Source organism: Wolffia australiana, chromosome 10 (assembly GCF_029677425.1).
Source record: "Wolffia australiana isolate 7733 chromosome 10, ASM2967742v1".
Lineage (NCBI taxonomy): Eukaryota > Viridiplantae > Streptophyta > Magnoliopsida > Alismatales > Araceae > Wolffia > Wolffia australiana.
The window spans coordinates 6,756,147-6,771,691 of record NC_135844.1 but is presented as its reverse complement, the minus strand read 5'-3'; the positions used below and the strand labels follow the sequence as shown (position 1 = coordinate 6,771,691).

The following is a 15,545-nucleotide window of genomic DNA, read 5'->3' as shown; positions in this document are numbered from 1 at the left end:
CCTAGATCAATGATAATACTATTGTTGTCGTCACACCTTTTGATATGTAAAAAATATTCAAAGCTTCACTAAATACCTTTAGATTTTGAGCAAAATGTGCCACCAAATGCCATTCATTTTCATCAATTCAAAAATTTTATTTTTTTGTTGTTGTCTACCACATGTTGTAAAACACTTTACGCTTTTGATATGCTACCTAAAACATTTCATGGGTAGAGTTCCATCTAGTATTCAAATTCAACACCAAATTGCTGCAATTAGGCATCTTTAGTTGTGCACGTCTTTGAGCATAGCTCCTTCTATCATCCGATGCATGAATTGCGGCAACATTTTGATGCACCCTTGTACACAAATCTCTCAAGGAGCTAGACTTCTTGAGAGTGTATGGGCATCTTCAGACCCCTGATCGACCAGCTCTACTACCTCATGGGGGGGGGGGAGAACTCCCAATGCCTCTAGACCATCTTGCGCCACAAGATTGATGACATGCACAATACAAGACATGTGTTGAGTTTTATCAAAGGTAGGGTTCTCATATCTTACAACACTTGTCAACAATGTGATCATCGACCTATTGTTAAATACATCAATATATATATATATATATGTATAATTAAAATTAGATCAATTATATATATATAACACCTGAAAATTGGGAAAACCGTAATTTCATTCAGAAATTAAAATGAACCTAAAATGTTGAAATGAATCCATAGTTTTATATTCTAGTGTATCTAATAAGTTTCTTATGTATTCATTGTAATAGAATCTATAAGCATCCAAGAAAGTCATTAAATTCAATAGTTATTCATTAAATACATATATTTTAAGTGTAAATAACATGCATTTATGATCATTTTAGTGAAAACAAACATGTAAAATACATCAAATTATGATTTAAATTTAGTGTTATTTACAATTACCATAGAGTCATTAACTAGAGTGATACATGAGCCTATAGGGTCATACATACAAGGATTTTTGATGGTGGAGTATATGCTTAAGTTACTAGAATATTAATAAAAAATCATGTTCAATACAAAAGAAAGGAAGCATTGATTAAATGATGTCCTTGGTAATATTTCCTAGGGTACACCTACTTCTCCCTCTCCTTGAGCGCCTCCCCTTCCGGTGCGAATGAAGTGATGAGAAGATTATCCCTAAGAGAGGCTGGTAACTATAAAGTAGAAGATGAGGAGGTTCTGTGTGCCAAGGACCGTCTGGATATATCTGTAGGCTATATATTAATGTATTGTGATAACTTATAAGAGGATAGTGAATTCCAGAATTCCATGCATTGTGATTTTCTCATCAGAAGTGGTGGCGTGGTTTTAAGGTCCATTGTGATTCCATTATTTATTTTCCCACACATACTGCTCGGCTCATCTATCGTGTCCAAAATAAGCAGTATTGCTATTGGAACATGGTACATGATGTGAATGATATTAAAATAACGCTCAAGTTTTTCCAATGCAATTGTTAAAAAGATATTTTTTGCCCACAACAGTAGAACATTGTTATGATCCCATCAAAGACCAACACAAGTACCATAAATTGGTATTGTAGCAGGTGCTCAAAAGCAGAGAAGGTTGAGCGGTGCGGTGTGACTTTTCCCACTACGTGTGCAAATGTTCTGATAACATCCTAAATTTGATATTAAATTTGAGTAGTTAGCCCAATTATATGCATTTAAAGATTTTAAAATAGGGGTTTTATCATATATTTACATGTACTTAATGTTTCCATGTAATTTCTGATATTACCCTAATGTTTTGTTGATTTTATGAATTTTATGGAATTTATTTAAGCTCGGAATAATTCTGTATAATAAAAATAGCAGATTCAAAATTTATTTGATTTTCATAATTTGGGGACGAATTAATGAATTTTCTAGAATTTTTCTGTAAGTTTATTAGAATTTTCGGAAAATTATTTGAGGAACAAATGAACTTTTAAGTAGAAAAGGATTTCAAAAACATGCTTTGGATGAATATCTAGATGATTTTATACTTAACTATCTGACAGTTCAGTTCACGCCACGGTTGTGTAAGTTGTCCTTCGACCTGGGTTAGTGATAACACCAAATAAATCATTATAATTATTTGATAAATTTTAATTCTGAAAATGATAATCGCATGTCTAAATACTCAACGGATTCCATATGTCTTGAGTTATCTTATTTGATGTATTATTTAAGATGTTTTAGACTGAAACCAATTGGATCATTGTATCAAGTGGAGAAATTCTCAAATTTTCCTGGAGTTGAATTCAAATACATGAATTTCATAAATTGAATTTTTATTTTTGACAGAAAATCGGAGAAGAGAGTGAAAATAATGAAAAACGGAATCACAATAGGAGGTCCAATATTCAAGAACGAGAAAAAAGCTGACTTAGCCATCTTTAGATCACATTTTAAAAGGAGACACGAATTGTGGAATCAACTTCATATTTCCATTTTGGAAGACACTTTCTTATTTAAGGATGGGTGGAAACGGGGATGAAGGCTGTATTTCAAGACATTGAATCCCCCTTATTCTAAAGAAAAATCCAAGAGATGAGAACATTAGGCTCCCCTATTTAAACTCATTTCTCCCCTATTTGTATCTGATCTTGATATTTTCTGGACCCATCAGTGCTTTACCATGAAAAAGTACAGACTTCATAAGATCCATTCTTGTTCCTGAAGAGTGTTGATTGGAGATTGCTGGAAGTATGAGCAAGAGGTTTCAGAAGAAACACCAAATTAGACTTTGTTGTGAGAGAATGAAGTTAGTAAGATTCCATATTTTGTATATCTATTTTCCATCCTTTTTTTTGATGTTTCAATGCTGGAAGATAACCACAGCCTTGAGCTTTCCAACACTTATAAGCAAGCTAACATTTCTGTATAGCAAACTTTACAATTTTCACTCCTAAAAGATTCCACGCCCACACACACATCAGCCTGCAAACCCTGCGCCTGTCTATGCAATCCATATTTTTGGTTCCCAATCCAACCAAACCTATGGTATTTTTATTTTAGTATTTTTCATTGTAGACGAAATCCAAAATTTTCTTTGATACTGTGGGAAATATCTAAAATTAAAATAATTACTTTGAATAAAATTGAGATAATTTTAAATCATTTTATTCTTTGAAAAATATCTTAAAATCCAAAAATAATTATTTAAAAGACATTAAAATAATAATTTTTGTTTTCCATAGATATTCTCTATGGATTGAATGCACACTGGCTTTTTTCGCATATACGAGAACTTTCAAATTTCATATTTAACTTAAATTTCCAGATTATCAGATGTTAAGGATATCTCGCAGGTAGACGATTATTTTTTGACAAAGATGTTGGAGTCCTTAATCAAGAGGTTTCAAAAAGTTTTAGCTTGAATGTAACAACATGTCCACAAAGAGAGTTGACTAGTCAACATGGGATGTTTCATAGTTGACTTACAAGGATATATGCTCAAGAAAGAGGATGCAATGAAATCCTTGGCTGAGGTAGTGGAAATATTAGATAAGTTCAAATGTGATTTCCCACAAATATCATTATATTTAGTTTAACCAATTAGGGTTTGATAGTTGACTATTCCCAAATTTATCCATGAAAGTTGCGCGTAAAAGCGTTAGACATACACAAAAGTGATGATAATAAGGTTCCATGAAAGAGCACAGAATTTAGCTTTCCATCTTACATGTTGGACAGTCAAGCTATCTATAAGGTTAAATGAATCCAGTATAAATTCATATATATACTGGGTATTATTGATTAACTGGCTTAGTCAATAAATAGCCACTAATATTATAGAGTGATTCTAAACTGATCCTAGATGGAACTATCCACTGTGCATGATACAGTTATATCATTACTTTAATTTTTTTAAGGTTCATTTAATTTATCTTATGCTGGTGTGATATTCATTTCAGAACATCAATAATAACTTTTTCATGGAACCTACTTATCATTACTTACTATGTATGTATAACACTTTTTTTGTACAACACTTTTTAATGTGTATGTATAACACTTTTTATGTACAACCCTTTTTATTGTGTATGTATACCACTTTTTATGTTCAACAATTTTACTGTGTATGTATAACATTTTTTTTGTACAACCCTTTTTACTGTGTATGTATAACACTTTTTATGTTCAACAATTTTTACCGTGTATGTGTAACACTTTTTATTGGTGATTTTATATTCATTTGATTTATCTTATGCTTCTGTCATATCCAATTCAGAACATCAATAATGGCAATGACATTATAATATCCAGATTTAAGATACTTACTATATGCAATGAAATTTTATATAAAAAACCCATGAAGATAGTACAAACAATATCTATAGGCCTTTTCCATTTCCAATAATTTTAAACCCTAAAAAACATGTTAATGATGTGATAAGATTAGAAAACACCACAAGTATTTGGTATGAAAATAAAGGATACCTCATGCCATATGGAAGTTATTCTGGATGATGTAATATTGATAACTAAACATTTTCATTCTGAGATCCTAGTTTACAAACGTGTACAAGATCATACTGGGACCCATAAATTTTGATCTTCATGCGCATGTGTCATGACTTATATATAACTAAGTTAAAACTACTATCATGTGTGGCTGAAGTTGCTTCCAAGACATTAAAATCATGAAATTAAAAACTTCCTCCATGAGAAATAAGTATATGGATTACCTAAATTTAAAAGTTGAATGCTACTGAATGCAAAATTCACTAACCAAATTAGTTGATGGAGCGCATCCAGACGACCCCAACAAATCATCACCGGAGCCGTCTTCGTCGTCATCAGCATCACCGCCGCTCCGTGTCCAGCCCGACCGGCACACCAAGGCGTCCGTGAAGACGACCGGGTTTAAATACCCCGGGTAGAGCACACCCGCATCCGTAACTTCGTGTTTTCGTTATCTGTTTTCAGTTGTTTTAAATTCTGTGTTGTGCTCATCACGAAGAGTGCGACCTACTCATCGTGATGCGCCCGTGTCATCGTGCTTTCAGTCCCGCCCGTATCATTTTAGTTTCACATCTTTTGATTTCATAATGTCTTTTTTTTCATGTTGTAAATCGGGGAGAGGTTCTTATTGGACTTCCTCTTCCTGGACTCCTTGTAAGGGCCCATCATGGCCCTATATAAGGCCATGATGGGATGAGACCACGTCATGTTCTCAGATCTGGTTTGCATTTGGCAGTTACCATCCGTCCAGGTCTCAACTTGAGAGAAGAAAAAGAGGTTGGGGAAAGGAGAAGAGAAGGAGAGGAAGAATCAAGGAAGAAGTAGAGAGAACGACCACCTGCCAGGGATAGGAGCGACGATCATTTTGTCACCTTCTTCTGAGAAGGACCGTTGTGCGCCATCGGAAAATCACTCGATTGCGCTGGTCGTCTTCCGCTTCGCGCCAGGCATTGCTATTTGGTTGCTGTCGATTGTCACCAAGTGTGTCGCGGGTCATCGCCGTCGGTCTGACAACAGGGTCAAAATCATCCCGTTGGTCCCCCTCCCGTCTGACGCATCGGTGAACATACGATCTTCAGAAGTGGAACCGCTGACCGTCTGCCAGCCGGACGCCGCATGGAACACTCGCCTTTGTGCAACATCACGGGCTATCGACGCTGCTGCATCACTCTCTCAACGGAGGATTGTTTACAACAGCAACGTTAGTGTGCGACTATGCACACCGCTGACCGATCTGCCCAGTAACAACGTCACGAGGCCTTGCAGAACCGGTTTTACTGATGGGTATTTCGCGCGCGTTCGCCTCCCCCGAAGCGATTGAACTTCTGTCGTGCAACCCCGACGTATATCATCGAGTCGGCGCTGACGACCAAGCAAGAGTTTGTTTGACCGGACCTCCATTTCTTCTATCGTGATTGACCGATCATGGTCCCCGGTTGAAGCCCGTGATTTCAAACACAAGGAAGAGGTGTGCATCAACGCTGTAATAACGACGGATCCTGCCTCCGGAAAACTCACCACCGCCCTGTTTGACGGTTCAGACTCACATCGCCGGTTGAAAGCGCCATCGTACTTGCGTCACACCACTCAGACGACGCATTGCTGATCCACGCGACTACGGTACGCGGGTTGTCGAGCAAACCGCGAAGGGACCCACGAGAGTTCGCGTTCCTAGATCGCGGGTCTCACACGACGACTCGCTGACCCACGCCGGTGATGCTTGACAGCCCTCGATCCAGTGTCACGCCATAGTGGTCTTCCGTCCTCATGCATCATGCAGACGACCGAAGTTCTACCCCGGTCGGAGATACATGATGACCATACCAACATCCGGTCAGCCGTGGTGCACAGTGAGACTCCAGCTCATTAAACGCTGCTGTAGATTGTGATCCGCGATTAGAATCACCCCTCGACCGAAGACCACCGCGTTGAACCCACCAACATGCCGAGCTCTGCCGAAGAGTCTTTTGCCAACCTTGGGCCTGTGGAGACCACTTGGTTCCTCTCCTGACTGACGGCCGCCTGCCTTCAAGCTGCCGCCAGTTGAGACGACACCAGCCCCTTTGGTCTTCACGCCTTCGGTCGACACCTCCGCCAACAACTCTCATCCTCGACTCTTCCCCTCCAAGCTTTACCAACGTTCCTGTGCCCTGCCGCCATTAGAGCTCCGCCGCCCTTCTCAGGCACGCCTCCGCCTAGCGACCCGCACCGACTCCCATGCACCGACGAAGAGATCAACGACGAACGCCGCCATCGACGAGGTACGTCGTTCCCCTTGCTCGTCAGTTATATTGCGTCTTTCAGTATATTTTCAACTGCACTCCTCCGCACTCGGGTTAGATTAGATGAGTGAAAATTATCGAGAAACTACGTGTTCAGCGTCTTTCTAGGTACCGGCCGGGCCCGTTTGTTACGTGCGAGCCCCTACGGAATTACTCCGTTCGGTGCCGTAGTCACCTTCGTCGCTCCGGCGAGGGTCACACGGTCACCATCACCGTCTCCGGTTGCCCGCTTCAGAGTTTTAAGTTCGATAAACCACCACGAGTCGGCGCCTGCGTCACGTAGTGAAATGATCCGTCGGACGACACCATTGACGATGTCCTACATCATTAGTAAGTAGGAATTTTGAATAAGTAATAAGAATTTTAAATTTTAAAAAGTTGAACGCTATAAGTAAGAATTTTGCTTGTGTTGGAGTAATGTATACACAGAGGCATAATTTGATTAGTAATTTTATTTATCTTTTGACAGAACATACATATTATGTAGCACATTTGGATATAAGTTAAAAATTATCAGGGAAATCAAATATTAAATTTTGGGAGGACTAAACGATCAAAAAAGGGATCATTAGCATATGAATATTAAAATGAAGCATTTATTATTTGTTAAAAATGATGATTACACATTTTAGGGATAAAAAAATAATAGGCGCATCACAATTAGGAATCCTCATTGTATATCTTATATTCTTAGAATATTATTTGTAGAACTTAATGGTATCAACCGGTGCTGAAGGTTAATTTAACGGTAGTTGATTACGATGGGATGAGAACCATTGTGGTAAAGATTCAGTATTATGTTATATGGTAGAGTATAACTCCCATTATTTGTGATATTCTTTTTGTGTTTTCAATTTGGCCATAGGTACAAGGATTCACTCTACAACAAAACAAATTGAGCTAAAGCAGTTCATCATGAAAACTAATATCCCAAGATATTTTATAGATCTCGAGTCTATTAGAAAATAGTATCATAACGCATATTGATTAAAAATAAATGTGAAGATATGATTTATCCCACTAAGAATCGAGTTAGGAATGACTCATCAAAAATTAGATATAGGATAACAGAACTGTCTATTTTTATGAGATTTATCAAGGAAAATACACCACCTAATGGTGCTATAGCTCCATAGAAAATGGATGTGTTAAAACCACACCCAGGTTATCCATTCATAATAGGATTTTGAATTATTATATCCCATATGGTATTTTGATCTAATATATATCTAATTTTAATCTACCGTATTCATATTTTCCAAATCATTAAAAATTATGATGTGGAAAATAATTCTGAGAAATTTTACCTAAAATTCCCAATTCAGTTAACTAATGCATTTTAAAAATATCTTAACTCCTCAATGTAATTTTAAAACCTTGTTATACATGTTTTAAATTGGCTCAAATCATTCCTAGTCATGGGAATATTTCAAGACCATATCAAGTGTTCAAACAGTGAGAAGATAAAATATTTGTGATTCAAAGTGATGAAGTTAATACATAGTCTATATATTTTTATGAATATAGATCATTCTCGGTAGAATGATGAATATGTTAGAGTTTCATGCTAGAAATGTGATTTTAAAAACATGAAAAATAATATGTTCTCTAGTTCATCTCCAAAATAAACACTTTTCCTAGAAATTCGAAAGACATTTGTCAGTAATATATAAAGATTCAAAATATCTATCAAATATTATAATCTTAAAGAAATATTCATTGAGATTTTCCTGTTACTAGTGAAATCAAGTATGACTGATACAAATTTTGAATATGAGAACATTCACTACTCTTGATGTCATGAAAATTTGAAGGTTGAAAATTTTAAAATCAATGGGGTTACATTACTGCTAAATGTTAACTACATTTCTCAATTATTTTGATCCAGGAGCGAATTCAAATTAATTTTACATGAATAAAATTATCCATTATTGTATATGATTCTATGGCTAATCAGGAGTTGATACTATGCCATGAGCATTAGACATGAATTCTCAATAGGTGAGAGATGTATTAAAAACTTAACAAAGGATTTCTCACTTAAGTTCTTAGCTTGAATTATTTGCCTCGATGTTACAACAACCATCACAATATTCTATATCATTGTGATATACACACCATTAATAAGGGAAAATTAATACTTATTGATGAAAAAATTATTCATCAAAAACGTTGATCTCTAACCACCTATTATTCTCAATAGAATGAAGAAATATACATTGTATAATCTATTATACATTTTTCAATGTTTTTTGGGATTCTAGAAAAGTTGAAAGCAAGTTGAATCTCCCTCTCTTTCTGCACATCATCTAGGTTGGTAAATCTATACTAGTTTTATTAAATACATTACCTGTGCTCAGTAGCGTATTTTGAATGAATAATATGTATAGGTTCATGCGGATTAAAAAATGCTTGAATGAATATTTTTCTTTAAAATGTTTCAAATAATTCAACAGAAAATTTAATATCTCTCTGGAAATGTTTTTTTTATATATTCCGAATTAAAAGTACAATTTCCCATGTTTATCTGTTAGTGAATTGGTTGAACATATGCATCAAGAAAGCTTATTTGCTATCGGACGATACAAAATACTGTGACTACAGAGTGGAATGTACCGACCCAACTGAATATTATATCGAACTTATTCCTTTCCAGTAATTAAATAGCTGTCAAATGAGCTTCAAGTTACTCCTACCTCTTTTCGCTAGAAGTACATATATCTGTTGGTATCTCATCTTGAGCCCTAGATGTTTTTATCTCGACCAAGAGCTTGGGTACAAACTTATATGTCCCTTTTTGCTTATCCAAACATGACATCCTATGAAAGTTAGTGAGTTTTTAATGTTCTTCAGAAGACTACACAAGCCTTGCAGGCTTACCTGGCGTTGTTTTGTCATATCTTGGTGTATGTTGTGCAAAAAAGGGAGTTGGAGCCCACTAAGGGGTCTACTCCTTTGCCGTGGACTTTTTTATCAGAAGGGGCCAACCGTTAATAGTATTTCCTATTAAATGTGGACAAGAGAGACAGATGTACTCCGGTAATAAGTACTTTCCAAAACGATAGCCGTAAGAATCGCTGGACACCAATCGATTGACAGAGTTTACGAGAAATTAAAGACGAGTTCATGCCGTTACTCTTCCTCTCTCTTCCCGCGTATATATTATTTATATATACTTCTCTTTTGCAGTGGACCCACGATAATAAAAGTTGTGATCTTGACAGGATGTTTCAGGAAAATGGGTGGCCGCCTCATCATCTCACCAAAGAAAATGGGCTTCGTTTGACCTCCTGAACCCGGACGTGAACTTCCGTTTGGTCCTACGATCTTCTTTGTTTGTTGCATTTTTTACGATGTTGAAACTTGAAAGCTCGCAATTTGCATGTTTTAGTTGAAAGTTGAAGGCTGCTTTTACTTCAATCTTTCTTTGGTAGTTCTATTACTTATCTTTAAAAATGCACAACCTATAATTGGATATAAAAAATTATAAACTCAAGAAGATAACCTGACATGCAAGGATGACGTTCTACGCCAGAGTGGAGCTTCAAGAAGTGGATCTGTAAGATGGGTGTGCGAGTGAATATAAGAGTGTACTCCCTCTTAGTTTACAACACGTACCACGAAAGATTGCTAATTCATATGTACTAGAAGATGATGAATACTAAACGCTTGCCTTCATATTCAAAACACTTTCTTTATTCGAGAAATATTATCATTAGGTATCGGCCATGTATTGACAAGGAAGATTGAAAACATTTTTTCTGTTGAATTTAGACATTGATTATAAAGCCTACTCTGGAAATTCATCCAGACATGAATATTGGCATTCGAAGTCTATAGAAGAGTCTAGATTCTGCGGGTTAAACTATATTTATAATTAATGTAAAATGAAAAAAATTATAAATTCATATAATGTAGAAAACAATATAAGATATATAACTACTTTTGGGGAAAATATTATATTACTGTTTGTGCCTCATTTAGCAATATGGGTTGAACTAAACTCAAAACGGAATGAACTTTTAAGGCCTTATTTACCAACCTACACTTATAATTTGATATCCGGTGCCATGAAGTGACATAAATTTAGTGGATATAAAATTCGATGCAAAAGGGATAGTAGTGATAATTTTAATTTATTATGAAATATATAGAAATATTTAAAATACGATTTTTTTCGCAAGGTTTATCAATTGAAAAGTTCTTGATCGCTCTCACAAAATTATAAATGTTCGTTCTTATCATAATGTGCATTATCAGGTTCATGTATTGGTTTAAATAAAAACAAGAAAAATTATGATCTATTTATCGATGAGTCTATTTAATATTATTCACCAAGTTTGAGACCCACATCTTTAGAAACCCATAAATGACTGTGTCCTACTGACCCGACATTCATCTATTTTTGACAAAGTGAATCTTCATTAGCTCAAACTTTTATCTTATTCCGTAAATGTTTTTTACAACTACAATTAATTTCTAAGTTTATGCACATCCGTTGGTAACACAATGTTTTATATCCATTGCAAATAAAAATACCAAGACTAAATGGATGATAGGTTTTATCAAGGACACGACGATGAACTGGCTACTGGATGCGATATATTTGTCTGATCTAATGATTCCCTAGTGCTCGTTAATTCCGTACGATTGGTCTGCCGAATCTCACTATACGAGTAAATATCGTTATTTAGTATTGTTTTTTCTTTCGAGTGCATTTTGACGATCAAAGAATACAACCATACTCCATCGCTTGCCCCAGAGACATTTCCATCGCTTTCTCAGAATTCTAAAATCTATAGGAATTGACAGAAAAATGATGTGCCAGAACATCGAGCCAGATACAACGGACACCATGTATTTTGGTTATTATTCGATACAAAGTCCTTCAAATCCTTTTCACTTACAATCTTAGAAAGCAGTCGTGTCTTAACTTTGTGTTCCCTTTTGAGTGATTTTCAGTGATCCATAGTGCGTCAATGGCCGCTGTTTCCACGCAAAACGGTTAAATGTTAGACAGGATCAAGCTTACGCTGGCTCCACATTCAGCACATAAGGCTGTCATATATCCTTTTGGTCGCCTCATGACACGAAGTAAAAATGTCAGGTTAAAGATTCCCTTGGCCGTGTAAGGCTTTTAGTTCCTTTAAATGTTTGACAGTAACTTGATAACAGTCATTGTGGGACGTACAGTAGACGCGGCTCCAGTCTTTCTGAATTTGAAGCTGTTCATGTAGGGAGATAATTGCATGGACCGGTATAATCCAAGCTGAGAAGTTTCATAACACTGGATTTCCCAGTCAATCAGTGATTCACAAACAAGAAAGTAAATTTACTCGTTTTTCTGCCTTTAGAAATGCGCCAGGGGACAAGTCCGGCGGCCGTCGGGGGGGAAAAAACAATTTAAACACTGTTTACGATTTTAAAAACTGGGGAATAACAGAAAGCCAACTTATAAAATTCATCACATGGATAGCCAGCCCTATGATCATCGAATGCAATAAACTTTTGCGGGCAGTTTCTTTCTCTCTAAGCTCCTTGGAACTTCAACTTCGTGCCAGGCTCATCCAGCTAACGATTGCCCAACGTGCGACGTGCTGGTATCTACGTTTTATTTCGTATTTCTGGTGTTCATTACAGGCGGCTCCTGTTTGCAATAAAATGCATAAAACTATGTAATCCTGTACGTGAATAGCGAGGAAACATCGGGTGGAAATCTAACCGATCGGCTTTGGAGAAAATCACCGTCCTCAAATAAAATATTTGAACTTATATAATATTACTTTTTCCCCTCAAGAGTACCCATCTGCATGTTCTCTTAATATTTTTCTTCCCAAGATTGGCCCCTGGGGAGTACTAAATAAGACTTTATGCATCAGCTCATGTCAGATAGAACAGAACCCATGTTAAAAAAATTGGGCTTTCCGTGATATAGTGAAGAACGGCGTGTTGCGACCTATTGTAGGATCTTAACTATCGGCCAAAGGTTTCCAGCATCAAACAGGCGTGACGAGTAGACTGCGGCTCCTACTTCCAAAGGAGACGGAGGACGGGTCCGGGAAGAGGGTACTAGTTCTAGCATGTTTTTGAAGAATGAAAAACCCCTTGAGCGGAAGTGGGGGATCTTGATGGCTTTAGCGCTGCTGTTATTTATTCAATTCGTTGATTCCAGATCGCTCCGCAGCGCTTCCATGAATAGAAGCAATCTTTGCAATGGAGAGGAATCCCTTTTCGTATTCACACAGAGCGACAAGCGCCACACAGCTACAGATAAACAGGTGAGTCATTCGTCTACCTCTATGGCATGTGTGCTCGAGCAGCTGCGCTTAGGCCCTAGCAGAAGAGGCCCTGGGCACTGAAGGATACTTGTATATTGTATTTTTGCCATCAAATAAGACAGCTTATTACCCTTTTTTTGGCCCTGTATATCCTGATTGTCAAAGTCTAGAAGAGAGATATCCCGTATCGGAACAAAGAAATCAGAATTACTTCAAGCGTAATGTTCATGCGAAGAGACGCCCCGACTTTAGCATCGTCTTGTGAGGCGCGATTAATGATTCCATCGGTACTATCATGCAAGACTACATCTATTTGCATAAAAAATATTTCAGAGGTGCCCCTCTAGGAAATGGAAGTATCACCGAATATTTCTTTGATATCACTTGGGAAATCTGAATTGCAGATGAAATGTTCTTCGATGTCTAGAAGTTTGAATGAAAAAAATCATTCTTATGTTTGGGACCTGAAGAAAGATGTGTAATGGTAAGAACGGATGATTTTCTTGAGTCTCAACCGGGTGCAGATTGGCAGGTGAGTCATTCGCCCACTTCTATGGCGTCTGTGATCGAGCAGCTGCGCTTAGGTTTTATCAGAATAGGCCGTGGTCGTTGATAACAGCCCATACATTATGTTTTTATCCCGAAATAAATAAATTCATACCTTATTTTTCCTCCGTATATTGGGATGACCAATATTTAGACGAGCTGTCTCTCGTACCAGAACACTGAAATCCGCAAAGAGAGCTAGCCTGGTTAAATAAACGATTTCATTTGTAAATTTCTCAAATTAAAAGACTTCACACAATCAGGATCTTGCTCTGAGGCATGGTTAAGACTTTTGAAGGTTGCTTCGGGTAAGATTTGGAAGGAGATTTTTAATGATGTAGAAGCCATCAATGTGATTTGACAACGCATACACAGTAAAAATTAGGTTTGTCGGTTTGTTTGGAAGAGATTTTCTCTGTAGCATAATCATTTAACCCTTTTCCAATGTGGCACAGAAGCTTATAGACTGGAATTAGTAATCATACCAGATAATGGTAGCAACTTTTTAAATAATTTGGGCGAAGGATGATATGGATTGTTTCATAACACGAAGATATGATAGAGCACAAGGCGTTTTCCAATTAGAACCAATTTCTGGAATTTCTTTTGAAGTTAGCTATATTTTATTAAATAAAATGTTACTACCATAAAAATTGTCCTAGTATAATATTCCGTAGTAATTTCTTGCTAACTACAATAGAAAATCGGAATAAAGTTTAGTGTTCCTTAGTCAAACAAATACTGAGAATTTCTTCATGCCAAAGATATCCATGCAGGGAAAGGAAGATAGCCATAATACTTTCTATGCTAATAAACTAAGTTACAGTGAAATGAAAAGGCATTTGATACATAAAATGACCTTTACACCGATTAATAATTTCCACAAGTTTGACATTATTAACTTTCTGATATGAGAATGGTTTATCAAAGTTTCTTTAATGTAATAATAAAATATTGGGGATAAACTGTGTACTTTAATGTTGAGAATGGAAGACTTAAAAATAGTAAGAGGTAAATATTACGATTTAGAATAAGTAGAGACGAACCAGGTATTAATAAAAATGATAAATAAATTTTAAAATAAATTATTTGATTAAAATTTTCAATTGATAAGAGGAGAAACAATGAAACTAAGTTAATTAATAATATAGTAAATATGTTAAAAAATAAGTAAATTGGAAGATATACATGTATACAATTTAGGAAAAAATTGTATTACTCATAATATAAGAGTAACTTGAAAATTTTACATTTAAACTATGACGAAAATGTTTTTTAATGAATTAAAATTTGACTGAATAAATTTATTCCAGAGAGAAATTTCTATCTATGTACTTGAAAGCTCGAAAATATTGTTAACAATAAGATTATGGGCATAGATAATTCCATACATTACTCCTCTAGGAATTTCACATTTTCTACTAATCTCCTGTAAGTCGTGTCATTTTGATGTAGAGGTGGAGTATAAGCCAATTGCACTTTAATGAGTAAAAACATTTATTAGATGATTCAGGGAAGACTTGAATGCTTGAACTCCATGAATGGAAAGAAAAAAACTAATAAAGCTTTGAAAATTCCAGGATGTATAAAATATAAAATAATTTATTCCTGAAAATATTCATGATTTTTCAAGCTAAAACTTTTCCTTTTTAATTAAAGAGAAATTATTTCTTATCAAAATATAGTCTTGATTGGATGGGCCTTTTAGTGTTAGTAAATTATGAGAATGTGAAGTTGTTTTGAATACTAACCTTGGGACAAGTCAAAACTTTAAGGGAGATGAAAAAAGCTTGTGAAGCTGAAAAACTTTATCAAAACAAAGTCTATCAACCAGGAGAAATCTCGTCAGGAAATACCACCTAGAGATTCTATATGACTCTCTTTCTTATTTTCTTCCTTTGTTATTTTTTTTTCATTTGCATAAATTTACCTTTTGAATAATAGAAAATCATTGACAGGCTAAGG

At 35.9% G+C, this 15,545-nt stretch overlaps 2 long non-coding RNA genes across 2 annotated transcripts; both read left to right on the top strand.

Moving 5' to 3' along the window:
- Positions 1–5,638: 5,638 nt before the first annotated feature.
- On the top strand, positions 5,639–7,161 carry LOC144708565 (uncharacterized). The gene is made up of 2 exons (XR_013582808.1): positions 5,639–6,735; positions 6,854–7,161. It is a non-coding gene; the product is annotated as an uncharacterized LOC144708565 (long non-coding RNA).
- Positions 7,162–12,657: 5,496 nt separating this feature from the next.
- Positions 12,658–13,168, top strand: LOC144708683 (uncharacterized). The gene is made up of 2 exons (XR_013582832.1): positions 12,658–12,822; positions 12,929–13,168. It is a non-coding gene; the product is annotated as an uncharacterized LOC144708683 (long non-coding RNA).
- The last annotated feature ends 2,377 nt before the right edge of the window (positions 13,169–15,545 follow it).